Here is a 14926-nt window from a genome sequence, read left to right as displayed (position 1 = left end):
AGTAAGTTCTTTGACACGATTCTGCATGGATTGGCCCTTGGAACAGATGTTTTAAAATATTTTCATAAGCATCAGGAAAGGTTTGTCTTTTTGGCGATGATAACAAAATTTGCAACAGGGTAGACATCCGGGAAGATGTGGAAAACATCAGAAGAGATCTAGCAAAGCTCAAGGAATAGTCTAGAGTCTGGCAGCTAAGATTTAATGCTAAAAAATACAAAGTTATGCAATGTAAAAACCTAAGGCTGAAGTACAATGTGGGAGGTGAAATTCTACATATCTGACAATCTTCAAGTGGTCAAACAAGTGTATAAAGTGACTGCAAAAGCCAGAAAAATGCTTGATTGCACAGGGAGAGGAATAGTCAGTAGAAAAAAGAAGATGATATTGCCATTGTATAGGTCCTTGGTGAGACCTCATCTGGAATATTGTGTGCAGTTCTGGAGACTGCACCTTCAAAATGATATAAACTGATTGGAGTTAATCTAGAGGATGGCTACTAAAATGACCATGTGAGACTGGGCATTGAAATGGCAGATGGCATTTAATGTGGACATGTGCAAAATAATGCAAGTAAGGAAGAGCAATCCAAATTATAGCTACACAATGCAAGTTCCATATAGGGAGTCACCACCCAGGAAAAGGATCTAGGCATCAACATGGATATTATGTTGAAATCTGCTCAGTGTATGGCAGCAGGCAAGAAAGCAAATACAATAGTAGAGATTATTAGAAAGGAAATGGAGAATAAAACAGAGAATATCATAATGCATCTGTATCGCTCCATGGTGTCACTGTACCTAGAACATTGGGTGCAGTTTTGGTCACCACATCTCAAAAAAAATAAAGTAGAATAAGAAAAGGTACAGAGAAGGGTGATCAAATGATAAAGGGGATAGAACAAATCCCCTATGAGAAAAGGCTAAAGAAGTTAGGGCTCTTCAACTTGGAGAAGAGACGGTCTAGGGGAGATATGATAGCGGTCTATAAAATGAGTGGAATGCAATGAGTAAACACAAATCAGTTGTTTAAGTTTTCAAAAAGTACAAGGACATCAATGAAGTTAATATGAAATACATTTAGGACAAATGGGAGAAGACTTTTTTTACTCAATGCATAATTAAACTCTGGAATTCACTGATGCAGGATGAGATCAAAGCTGTTAGTGCAGCTGGGTTTACAAAAGTTTTGGACAAGTTCCTGAAAAAAAAGTCCATAAACCATTATTAGGATAGACTTTGGAAAACACACTGCTTATCCCTGGGATAAGCAGTGTGTTTTCCCATGCTGCTTATCCCTGGGATAAGCAGCATGGAATCTATCGACCTTTTTAGACCTCCCAGGTACTTGTGACCTGGATTGGCCATTGTTGGAAACAGGATACTGGACTAAATGGACTTTTAGCCTGACCCACTATGGCAAATCATATGTTCTTTCTAGAGGAAAGGCAGTATAGGGCAGATATGATAAATACATTTAAATACTCCAAGGTTTCCATGCACAGGAGGTGAGCTTGAAAGAAGGCTCTAAAATGAGAGATCATAGGATGAAGGTGAACTATTTCTATGGAAATATTTCTTCATAGAGAGGGTAGTGCTTGCTTGGAACAGCCTTCCCCTATATCTGGTGGAGATTTCAAGGAAGCATGGCATAAACACTGACTCACTGAGATAGGAATTATAAACTGAATTAGTTGAGGGATGGGCAGACTAGATTGGCCGTACAGTCTTCTCTATCATCACGTTTCAATGAATACGTATGAGACAGATTGCATGTACTGTCTCTGTTGTATACAAATCTATCTCATGCACATTCGTTATGAATATCCTAAAAACCAGGCCTGTTTGTGGCTCTAGAGAACTGGACTTGACTACTCCTGACCTACTGTACTTCACCCATGTCTCCCAGGTCCTCCCTGCACAAAGGGGAAAAATAAATCACTCTTTTTAATGCCATTAGGGTTTTTTCCCTTTTATGGCGCTCTTCTACATATAAATGCAGTCACCAGTCAGCCAAAAACCACACATTACGCAAAAGCTGTTGTCGAAAATGTCTTTACGTGTCTCTGTTAGCAGGCAATAAAATCCAAGCAGAACACTGAATGTCAAATGCACCAAAGTCATTCAGCAAAGAAAGTCCAAACCCACAAAAAATAAACTTAGTCTTTCACAGCAGCAAAAGGTTGCACACTATTAACTAGTAAGTTCAGTGGGGCTGGAACCCTCTTTCCTAGGATCTCCTCTTGTACCTGTTCTGGATGCAGCTCTCTTCCATTCAGCAACTTCTTTTCCACTTTACAAACCTAGCTGAGCTCTAGTTGATTCCTTTTCTCAGTCAGCAACTCCCCAAGTACTCTCTCTGTCTGCAGAAATCTACCTTCCCTGTGTAGCCCCACCCAGGGGTGTGGCCTATGTAGAGATGGATTCCCCCTCTGTGAATAAACTTCTGAGGGGAACTGTCCCTGTGAACCAGCAAACACACTGAAATAAAAACTGATTTTATTATTGCAGGAACCAGGACTGCCTTAGAAGCTGTGCATAAAAAGGTTAAACATATATACAAGTGCAAACATATAATCAGTAAAATAGTTTTTGAGTAACATTCTTCACTTAGAAAAATCAAACATGAATATTGTATATTGCTGTATTTATTGGAAACAGGATGCTGGGCTTGACGGCCCTTGGTCTGACCCAGCATGGCAATTTCTTATGTTCTTATTAATACCAAGGACTGGTATACCTATAAAATGAGCTCCCTATACTCGAAGGTATATCACTGCACTAACCAACACTGTGCCCAGTATTACTGATGCACAAATACAGTTGCCCCCCAGGACTCCACAGAGGTGCATTGCAATGCTTAATGTTCATTAACCCACAGAAGTTAGCAGCTATGTAAAGTGACATTCACCTGAGGGTGACAAACAATGCTGGTTCAAGTGAGATAAGCAAAAGAAGACGCCCTTTCCACTCTTAGAGGCCGATGCAATACAGTGAGCTCCGCCGAGCGCACTGTATAACTTGCAGTCGGACACGGGTTAAATAGGCACTAATCCACCCCCTAATGCAATAGTAGAGATAGCGGAGTGAATGGGATAGTACTCATCACATGCAAATGCATGTGAATGAGGCTATTACTTTCAATCCAATGCAAAAAAAAAATGTGCATCTCAGACGCACATTTATCACTCAGCTATTAATGCCTGCCTGGAGCAGGCGTTAATAGCTGAACGCATTGAAAAAAAGTACAGAAAAGCAGAAAAAACTGCTTTTCTGTGCTTCTTTAAAAATTAAAACAAAAAACAAAAAAAAAGCCTCTGCTGGCCCGACTGCAGTTATGAAAAGCGACGCCGACTTTATCGGCATTGGTGTTCATAACTGGCAGGCAGCCGGTTACTGCGGGGTCGCGTTAGCAAGGAGGCGCTAAGGTCGCGCAAATGACCCTAGCTCCTCCTTGCTAGCACGACCCCCTAATTTGCAAATAGCATGGCGCCCCCCCTTGCAGGCACCATGCGCACGTTAAGAAAGCAGGAGCTGACTTTTCAGCGCCCGCTTTCCGCATTTTTTATAGCATCGGCCCCTTAGGATGTAGTGATGGGACCAGGGATTCAAAGATTAACATTTAAACCACGCCAAACTAGATTTATTTATAATCCATAGGCATACAGATGATGCAGATAAGTATCTTTTAAATAGTAGTGAATGTCACACTAATAAAGCAGCAGCTCAGAAATCAGCACAGATCCCGGTGCCCAAGTCTATGCCCCTATGTGTGTGCCAATAGAGTATTTACACTCCCAAGGGCTACTGGATAAAAGAATTTGTGCCAGCTCTTCTGTCCAGAAATACAGCAATCAAGCAATAGCAGCTTCCAGCAGACTGTTACGCTCGCTGTCTGTGGCTGCCCCGCAGTGCGGCCATCTCACCTTTTCAAGCAACTTTCAGGTTCCAGCTCCCTGTCGCCTGCGGCAGCGGGGCACCAGCTCCGACCTCGGGCTCCTGCCAGCGCCTCCGGCCCTGCTCCACTTCCTGGGACTTCTAGCCAGGATGCCTCCAGCCGTCGGGCCTCTCTGCGGAGTTTGCGGATAGACACCGCCAGCAGCGCCGCACCCCTCCCTAGGCGTGTGTGCATCAGTAGAACTTTTAAAGGGCTTGCAGTGGGAACCTGGCCATGGAATTTGTTGCCAGAGGATGTGGTTAGTGCAGTTAGTGTAGCTGGGTTCAAAAAAGGTTTGGATAAGTTCTTGGAGGAGAAGTCCATTAATGGCTATTAATCAATTATACTTAGGGAATAGCCACTGCTATTATTTGCATCAGTAGCATGGGTTCTTCTTAGTGTTTGGGTAATTGCCAGGTTCTTGTGGCCTGGTTTTTGGCCTCTGTTGGAAACAGGATGCTGGGCTTGATGGACCCTTGGTCTGTCCCAGCATGGCAATTTCTTATGTTCTTATGTTCTTAACATGCCCACCAGCCAGTGCTGTTGTGGGAAACGGCAAAATGTATTCTAAGGGGAGATATTAACTATGCTAGCCAAAAAAAAAAAGAAAGCAGATGCAGCAATTCTTTTCCTGGAGGATCAAATGAGGAAACTTAAACGGAGGATTACTCTTAAGGGGGAAGAGGGCCTTCTTCCTCAATATTTTTTATTTATTTTTATTTATTTGATTTTATATACCGACAACCGTTTGCACATCGTGCCGGTTTACAGATAACTTATAACAAATAATATATAGGCAAAGCCTTTACAAGGAACAGGACGGCGCAATCGGCCCTTAATAATCTGTTGCAAGAAAGGGCGGCTAGATTTTTAAGATTGAAGCAATTTCAATTCTTTCATTTTTGTAACAAAGTGGGTCGATTGTTAGCACGTCTTTTAAAAACACAAGACCCCTCGAAATTTATAGCTAATCTTCAAAATCCAAATGGGGAAATTAAAACTACCTCCCAGGAGACTGCGCACATTTTTTCCAATTATTATCACACATTATACTCTGCAGAGGAGGTAGATGAAAAAGGTATTGATACATTTTTACAGTCTATCACCCTACCTCAGTTATCGACAGAGCAGCAGACTCGCCTAAGTCACCCTATCAAACTTACAGAGGTTCTAGAGGCCATTCGGTTGTTAAAAGATAACAAGGCCCCAGGGCAGGATGGCCTGACAGCAGTTTTATACAAAGCATTGGCGGACGATTTGGCTCCTGTCCTTACTAATATGTTCGAAACAATAGCCAGCAAAGGTGAGATGCCCCCTAACTTGTGGTCTGCTACAAATGTAGTTCTTCCTAAACCTGGGAGGGATCCTTTACAATCATCTTCCTATCGCCCAATTTCCTTATTAAATTTAGATATTAAGTTATATGCAAAGTTCAGAGCCAACAGACTCAAACCTATCATGCCCCTGATCATATCCCCAGATCAGGTGGGCTTTGTCTCCGGGAGACGGTCAGCGGTAAACCTACATAAAGTCCAGGCTGCCTTGGAAAATAGTGTCATTCTCTCTCTCAAAGATCCACTGATTGTGACATGTGACGCCGAAAAGGTTTTTGACAAGGTAGCGTGGCCCTTTCTAAAAAATGTACTCCTTAAAATGGGGTTTACTGGGAGAATCTATGAATATATTACTTCTTTATTCTAATCCTATGGCGAGGGTACTAGTTAATTGATTACTATCTGCGGAGTTTCATCTGGAAAGGGGAACCAGGCAGGGTTGCCCTCTATCCCCGTTACTTTTCATTATGACGGTGGAACCCTTAGTGCGTAAATTGCAAGCCTCTTCTACAGTACGGGGCATTGCGGTGGGTTCACAGATCTATAAATCTATTCTTTTTGCGGATGATATCCTGCTCCTTCTTACTCATGCACGCACCGCCCTTCTGCACTGCAAATCTTTTCCACATATCAATCTCTGTTGGGGTTTAAATTAAGTTTAGACAAAACGGAAGCCCTGGATTTAAGGGGGGTGTTGAAAAATGATTGGCAAGCCTTCCCGGTGAAATGGGCAACCTCGACCATTAAATACCTGGGCATTCAGATTCACTCTGACCCAGATAAATGGTATACTTTAAATATCCCGGCTATCAATATGATAGTTCGTCAGCTACAGAGCTGGCAAACTTTGCCATGATCACTTCAGGGGCGTATTGCTGTGATAAAAATGGTCATTGCTCCTAAACTGATTTACCTTCTTTTGATGATACCCCACCTTCTGTTAGCTAAAGACAATCATATACTCCAAAAGGCAATTTGGGTGTTTATTTGGAGGGGGGAGAAGGCTCGGCTTTCCTATGCTACACTCGCTACCCTAAGGGAACAAGGGGGGGGTTCAGTCTTCCGGATTTTTTAACATATTCCCGGGTGGCTAATCTCAGTTTCTTAGGAGACTGGGTAAATAACACCTCCAACCACACAGATACTCACCTGGTAAAGGCTATATGTGCACCCATGGACCCATGTCTGGTCCTTCATTCCAAACCCATTGCTTTACAAGGGTTTCAGATGAGATTTGATCTGGTGAGAACGATTCAGATAATATGGGTATATACTCGTACATTGTTAAACTTACGTATTCACATCTCACCCCACTATCCCTTGAGGGGTTCTTCTCCAGAATCCGAATCTTGTTTACCTTCAGCACATAATTTCAAGGTATCCCCCAACTGGCTCCTAACGGACCTTCTAGACCCAGACACAGACTCTCTATACACTTTTGCTCAATGCCAAGCCAGGTTGGGGTTGCAACCCTGGCATTTTCTACTATACGGACATATCAGAGCGTCATATGCCCAGTTACTGAATGGGGTGGAAGGTGGCATTAATAATTTGCATTACTCATCTCTGTTTAAAAGTTTTAAAGCACAAACTTGTATCCTCTCTTGTTTGTATAATTTTTACAATTCTGCTCAAAAGTTTCAGGTGTTTTCTACTCTGCTCCCCAAATGGAAAAAGACTGTGGTGAACCGCTAGTGGAGCGCATGCTTCACCACTCTTACTTTTCAATCTTTAAGATGATGAACAATGTTAATTTATGCAAACTGCAACAACGAATTTTTCACAGGACTGTTATTTCACCGGCTATGGCGGAAAAAGTGGGCCTTATCACTGATGCTTCATGTCCAAAATGTGCAGGGCCCCAGGCCTCGTTGATTCATTGCCTATGGGAGTGCCCAGCAATTCAGTCCTTTTGGGAAAGTATTCGACAACGTCTTTCAGCACTTCTGGGAACCGATCTTCAGTGGTCCTGCTCTTTCTGCCTCCTGAACAATGAAGTAGGGGAGTCTAGCATCAATGTGGAAAATGTGATGCTTGTGGTGAAAGGGTGCCTAATTGTGAAAAAATGCATATTGCTGCGTTGGATTGAATCCACCCCACCCACCAGGGATCAATGGTTTGCTTTGATGACTGAGCTTTTCCAATTGGAATATGGTTCTATGAATAAACGATTCTCCCCAAACAAGAAACAGTTATTTTATGACATTTGGGCAGCATATTACAACTTGTCACCCACTATTCAGGCTTTATCCTATCTAGAGGGACCCGAAGGCTTTTGCTTAACTAGTTGCTGTCGCCTATAATTATACTTATGGACTCCTCCGCCACCTGCCCTTGCCTGCTTGGAGGTGTTTCCCAATTTGCAGTCATGCTCAATGCCTGCTTATCCCTGTTCTCTTGGTCATGGGTTCTTTACTGTCATGGAATATCTGTGATTCATACTTGCAATGTTATGGAGGATCTCTGTATGGGAGGGAGGGGTGTGGCGGAGGGAGGTTTCCTGGGAGTTAACTCATAAAAAGTATTGAGGTGTGGTTCTAAGTTGTACCTTATATCTTTGACTTTGTGAACTTCAATAAAAAAGATGTATTAAAAAAAAAAAAAAAAAAAAAAGGGTTTAGGTGGTGATCCAGGAAACTACAGACCAGTGAGTCTGACATCTGTGCCAGGCAGAATGGTAGAAACTATCATAAAGAACAAACACTGCTGAACATATAGATAAGCATAGTTTAATGGGACAAAGCCAACATGGATTTAGTAAAGGGAAATCTTGCCTCAACAATCAGCTACAATTTTTTGAAGGCATAAATAAACATGTGGATAAAGATAAACCAGTCAATACAGTATATCCAGATTTCCAGAAAGCATTTGACAAAATCCCTCATGAGAGAGTTGTTAGGAAATTAAAAAGTCATGGTTTAGGGGTCAGTGTCCTATTGTGGATTGCCAACTGGTTAAAAAATAGAAAACAGAGAGTAGGGCTAAATGGTAAATTTTCCCAGTGGAGAAAGGTGAATAGCAGTGTGCCTCAGGGATCTTTTCTGGGACCACTGATTTTGAATATATTTATAAATGACTTGGAAATGGGGACAATGAGTGAGGTAATCAAATTTGCCAATGACACCGGGCGTTAATAACTGAGCACACTGAAAAAAAGTACAGAAAAAACTGCTTTTCTGTACTATTTTTAAAGTTAAAAAAAAGGGAAAAAAAAAAACTCTGCCAGCCACTTTGAAGACCGACGCCAATATGCTTGGCGTTGGTTTTCATAACCAGCCAGCTGCAGTAATGAAAACCGACGCCGAGTTTATCGGCATCGGTATTCATAACCGGCAGACCGCCGGTAACCGCGGGGTCGCGTTAGCAAGGAGGCATAAGGTCGTGCTAGTGACCTTAGCGCCTCCTTGCTAGCGCGACCCCCTAATTTGTTTATTGCATGGCACCCCCCTTGTGGGCACCATGCGTGCACTAAGAAAGCGGGCGCTGAAAAGTTAGTGCCCGCTTTCTGCAAATTTTATTGCATTGGCCCCGAAGAAAGGCTAAACTGGTTATAGCTCTTCAACTTGATGAAGAGACAATTGAGAGGGGATATGACTGATAGGGATGTGCATGTGTTTAAAATGAATGCACAATCTGCAATGAATGGCTTTAATCCTTTTCATTCATGGGCCTATAAAAAAGATTGGGCACTTCCCATAAATGAAACATATGTTATTTGTTTCATTTGTTTACATTTACCATAGAAAAGCATTGGCTGCATTCAAGTGCATTGTAAAGAATAGACCCTGTCTGAGGCTAATCATGTGGGAGTTTCTATAGCATGCCAAAATACTATCAAGGGAGTTAGTATAATCCAAAGACGAGATTAATGTAGAAAATTCAAAGTCCTTCTCTTTTCAATTATCAAAAGTTCTCTTTATTTCTTTCATTTAAAACATATATAAGTTATAATTACAAAGGACTCCTGAAATTCAGGGCAGTTTGAAACCGCAATTCAAAATGTCCCCCCCGACACGGACACCGTATTTCGCTGAGGAAAGCTGTGTCAGGAGGGACAGAGAAGCATTTATTCATACACTGTAAAGCACAGAAAATATTGTTATCAAGAAGGACAAACCAAAAATGGAGGGATGTGCGGCATAAAAACGAGTCAGCATGCCTATGATTTTTACACAAAATTCAAATGTCATTGTTTTCACAGAAGGTTGCCCCGAGAAACCCGACAAAAGTGCTAAAACTCACGTCGACAGCTACCCAACAATCAAGCAACAGAAAGTTAAAGTCCGCAGTATAGGATTACATTGTAATCAAATCAGCCACAAGCAGTCAGAACTCAAAGTAAAAAGTTACATAATGATCATACTGAAATCATGTGGCAGAGCTTAAATCAAAAGGGAAAGACTCCAGACTTAACAACTGATTTAAAAGAAAAGGGAGAAAGAACAGAAAACAGACATCATTACTTTTTAAAAAACATTTTTTGAACGACCAATAATAGCATACCACCTGCTTCGCTTCAAACAGCTAATGAGGCGAAGCAGGCAGGGGAGTCAGTGGGTGCTGTTTGCCAAACACCACTGGGGCATGACTCCACTGAGATCCTCTGCCTCTTCTCCACATACCACCACTGAAGAATAACTTATCCTTTATCAGCCTGTCTTACTCCAACTCTAACCACCGTGACCTGACCCTTAGAACTGTGGCGTGCCATGTTCCAACCATTACCACTGAGACCCGATACAGCCTCTGCAGGCCATTTTCAAATCTGGCACTTCCACCTTGGTCTGACACTTCCAGCTGCAGTACCCCATACCCCACCATATCCACTCAGGCCTGACGTAACCTGCATAAGCCTGTCTTGCTCCAACCACAACCTGTAGGACCTGACGCTTCTAGCTTCAGCATGTCATGCTTCAACCATATCAAAACCGTCTTAGCAAGGCTCAGGATCCTTAATAATTTCCAATGAACTTTTCAGTCCCTAAGAATGCTACATTTTCTGCCTGCAAAGGTATTTTTCAAATACTACATGGACCTGACACTGACAACACCACAGCTTTGGGGGTGTTACAGCTACACTTCTCACTGCGTTGCTCTCCTCCTATCATTTTAGAAATTACTGACTGACATTGACACCCCCTTCTGCTGACACTGCCCCTAGCCATTCTTGCCACATGATGGTGCCCGCACGCTCTGCTGCTCCTTGCATGTGCAAGAACTGGCAAACTCCTTTAGGGGTGTTATGGATACCCTTCCCATTGCATTGCTCTTCTCCTACCATTCCAGTTAAGATATACCAGCACCACTGCTGCCATCCCAAGCCGGTCCTGGTACCTGAGGGTGCCTCCTCCTGCTCCAGATGTGTTCAAGGTTCTTGCCAAATCCCCTTCCCCCTACAGTACCTGCCCACTTTTTGTCATGCCCTAGCCGTGCATGGCTTTGCAAACTTACTGAAACACTCCTGAGGATTTTAATACTATTCTTCATCTGTGTTACTCACCACCTTGCCTCCTCTTGCTCTTGCCATGCTTATCCATTCTTTTGCGCACTTGCTGCACCGCTCCACGAACTGTAACTGATTTCATGGCCACTCACAATTCCACTGTATCACACACTTGGGTAACTACCTGCCTATGATGTGTGTGGCTTACTCTGTGACACAAACATATCCTACTGGACTGGTGGATCAGCCAGGTGCAGCCATACTTCCACAGGGAGAGGCATCCCCCTCTACAGTTGTCTGTATGCGCCAACAGAATGACTGGCATCTCTCAGGCCACTCTGCCTTAATGCTATGCCCCCCATCCTATGCCTTCAGATCCTAGTGCTACTCAGCCTTGCTGTCATGCGCAGATTTTACATCTTGGGGTTCTTAACTTCTGCCACTGTACACTACCTTCCTGGCATACTCCAGCTCTTCTACTTTGAGGTCTTCTTGCCGATCTGGGGTTTCTGTTGTGCATCTCTCCTATGCTTTTGAAATCTTGATACCACTCTTTCTGATTCTTAGTCTGTACCTTGGTTATTTTTCCTGCCATGTTTTCTGCTTGGTTTCCCCTTCATGGTGCCTTAGGGTCCTGATGCCACTTTTGGTGCCACTTTGCCTCTTGTGATGCCATCAAGTATTCATGAAACTATTGCTGGGCTGATATCCTCGTTTTGCACCTTGGGGTGCTCTTCCTCTTTCTTTGCTCCACTTACGTTGCTTTAGAGAACTCCTGAGAATTCTTTAAACCTGGTACGTCTTTGTCCCTTTACGGAGCCTTGGGCTATTTATGCCACTTTCGATGCCACTTTTCCACACTCTAAAATACCTTGCAGTTCTTTCCCCCTTCTGATGATTTCTTCTTACAAGTTTCATTAGAATTGATTTAAAAAATCACTGTTCTGGAGTACAGAATAGGCTGTAATGCTTCCCCCATAGGTTTTAATGGAAAACAAATGAAACAAATAAAACGAATAAATGATTTTTTAATTTTTGTATTGAAACTAATATGGGTCCCAATGAACTGAATGAATGAACAAAAACAAATTGTTTTTCTTCTGCACGTCCCTAATGATTGAAGTCTACAAAATCACACTAGGAATAAGGGGATACTCCTATAAGTTAACAGGTAGCAGATTTAAAACAAATTAGAGAAAGTATTTTTTCGCTCAACACACAAACAAGCTGTGGAATTGGTTGCCACAGAATGAGGTCAAGGCAACTACCATAGCTAGTTTTAAAAATGTCATGGAATAAAAGTCCATATATAGTTATTAACAGGTAACTCTGGGAGACTTATCGTTTGTCAAAATGGGCGTGAGCAGCAAGAAATTGAATTGAATTTTTGGAACTGGCCACCTTTGGAGACAGGATGCTGGCCTAAATGGACCTTTGGTCTGACCCAGCATGGCACTTCTTATATTCACTTTCTGGAGAGAGACTTTTGGCCAGCTCTGTCTTTCCAGTTAGTGCTGCATTTGTAATCCGGATTCATCCAGTTTTGAAATCAGCTACTACAAGCCTCAGGTACTTCTCCAGGGACAGCTCATTTGGCAGTTTTGGTGGGTACCTAATGTTCTTTACAGTTGGCTTCCGATGGCTTAACTGTGGTGGGGGAATAATACAAACTACATAAAAAACACAGGACACAAATAGCAACCCAACTGGAGGTATTAAACTGTGGCCTAACTCCACAGGAAGAAGGGAAACAATTTGTCTGCTGGCATAGGAGCAGCTGGGGAGAGAAATCAAGACACTGGCCAGAACTGCAGAGATTGCTAATATCCAAATAAATAAGGATTTTGTTGCTAGACGGTGGGTTTGGGGGAGGGGGCTTCAATATTGTAATAAACTGACTAAGCCTCAGGAAGCCCACCATTGTTACGATTCTTTTCAGCAAGTGCGGAGGGTTGAAAAGGAGCAAGTATGATCACTGAGGCCAGGTTAAAGGAGCAAAGCAAGAGAAAGGAACGTATTGTAAGACCGGTATGGGCCAATTAACAGGGCCAACGAAGCTGGGGATGGGGCAAAGGAGAGAAGGAGAAAAGGAGAAAAGGAACGAAGAGGGCAAAAGGTAGAGAAAACATCAAGAGAAGGGGACAATGATAGAAAAAAGAAAAAAAGACAACGGGGAAGGGGATCATTAGAAGGGGAAATAATTTTTTAATTGAGAGAACAGTGGAGTAGAGAGAGTAAAGAAACTGAGTAGGAATGGATAGAGGAGGTAATAAAAAGGAAGAACAGGGAAAAAAAGGTAGAAAGGGAGAGAAAGGATTAGGAGACATGGATGACTGATGTGAAAGCTGCAATGGGAAATATAAAAAGGAATGAGGGGACGTGGAGAGAAACGGGATAAGAAGAAAGGGCAGGGTTCAAGTTGGCCGATGTATGCTGCTGTATTCAGTAAACCTTTTAGTCCCTGTGTTCTCCAGGATCTTTTATCTATTACCTTTTTTATATACCTCATAGGCGCTGCGTAAATATAAAACCTGCACTTAGCCAGCATTTTGTCTGGTGCTGCCAGGACTCGTGCTGCACTCTGTGATCTGCAGAGCCTGTCACCTCTTCACTGGTATCTGTGCCAGTCTGTTCAGAGGTCCAAGAGATTCAGCAGCTGGCAAGGGTGCTCTCCCACTGCCATGTCCCTGCCCTCCCCTCGCTCACTGCCGCAGGCACTGTTCCTGCAGCCTGGAAATGGGGGTCGGCAATCCCTGTGAATATGTGGGCCGTGCGAGTGGAGCCCTGGCTGCAAATCCCCCTCGGCAGTGTGCAACACAATGAAGGGTAGCTTGGTGCTGGAGGAATTGTCATCTCTGGAGGGAGGCAAGACAGGCCCTAGAGCAGATTTGCGTGAAGCAGAAGAAAGCATGTGGCCTGCGGCTGAGAAAGGGAAAGCTTTGGCTCCGAATGTGGCGAGAAATTCGGCTGCTGCCCCCGTGGCTGGCTAAAGCATTAAGCAGACCATGCAATCCCCTAGGGTGCCAACTTCTGGAAGAGGGAGGGGAGAGAGTGATGGCAAAGAACTGCAGCAGTTAGAGCAACACAATAGGTCCTGACAGCCATGGGGGATATCCTGCATGGAGCAGCAGTTACTACCTTTAACAGAAGGGCATGGGGATTACTATCCTTAACCAATTGGCTTTCATGCTTTTGGTACAACTGCAACATCATGCTCTGCTTCGGCAGGGGAAAAAGGGGGAATTGAATTCAGACAACAGTCAAACACTGGGCCCTGGGTTTTATGGTCCCGAGAACTGATACGCAGTACTGCTTCTACGGCCAAGGCCAAAAGCAAAGCACATACAAGCAGCATTGTCTGAATTATCAAGAAGGCTGTTCACCTTATAAAAATTTTGCTAGCAGTAATTTTGTTATGGGATTGACAGTTGCGTGATTTGGATTGTAAATATTACTAACCTTAACATAAGGCTTGGGGTAACCTGCACGGAATGGCAGTTACTACCTTAAGAAACTTGCTGCGTAGACTGGATGAACCATTTGTTCTTCCTCTGTCATCATTTGTATGTTACTATGTTACCTCACGTAGCCGTCAGCGCTTTTTGCCTTCAAATCTTTTGTGTGCACAAATAAACATCTTCATAAATATAAAGGGAACACCACAACAATTATTTGTTAAAGTGTACAATCAATAATAACAATATCTCAAAGGTATCTTTTATATAACTCCATATTAATTCACATTACTAAATGTTTTACAACTTTATTCGCATATAACATCCACATAATACAAAGGTTATTACAAATTTATCATCACATCAGCTCATATAAAAATTATCTCATGGACATGCCAGTAATACTCAGAGACATTTTCTTAAAACATAACCCACATACATTCTCCCCTCATTCATACAGCACACACTCCACCCACCCGACATAAAATACCCACAGTGCAACCTTTTATACTTCCAGGAGATTCAATATTATTATTTATCCCTAAATATTTTCACATTCCCTCCACTTATTCTGATGGTGCAACTCCTCGTCTCAAATATCTGGGATCCATGGCCTACTCCCGCAGACCACCGAGGGTTCCAGCGAGCATGGGGAGGATTTGTATTACTCGAAATAAGTAAGGAGAGAAGATCCCAGATATTTGAGTCGAGGAGTTGCACCATCAGAATAAGTGGAGGGAATATGAAATTATTTAGGG

Source organism: Rhinatrema bivittatum, chromosome 1 (genome assembly GCF_901001135.1).
Source record: "Rhinatrema bivittatum chromosome 1, aRhiBiv1.1, whole genome shotgun sequence".
Taxonomy (NCBI): Eukaryota; Metazoa; Chordata; class Amphibia; order Gymnophiona; family Rhinatrematidae; genus Rhinatrema; species Rhinatrema bivittatum.
Note: the sequence above shows the minus strand (reverse complement) of the source record.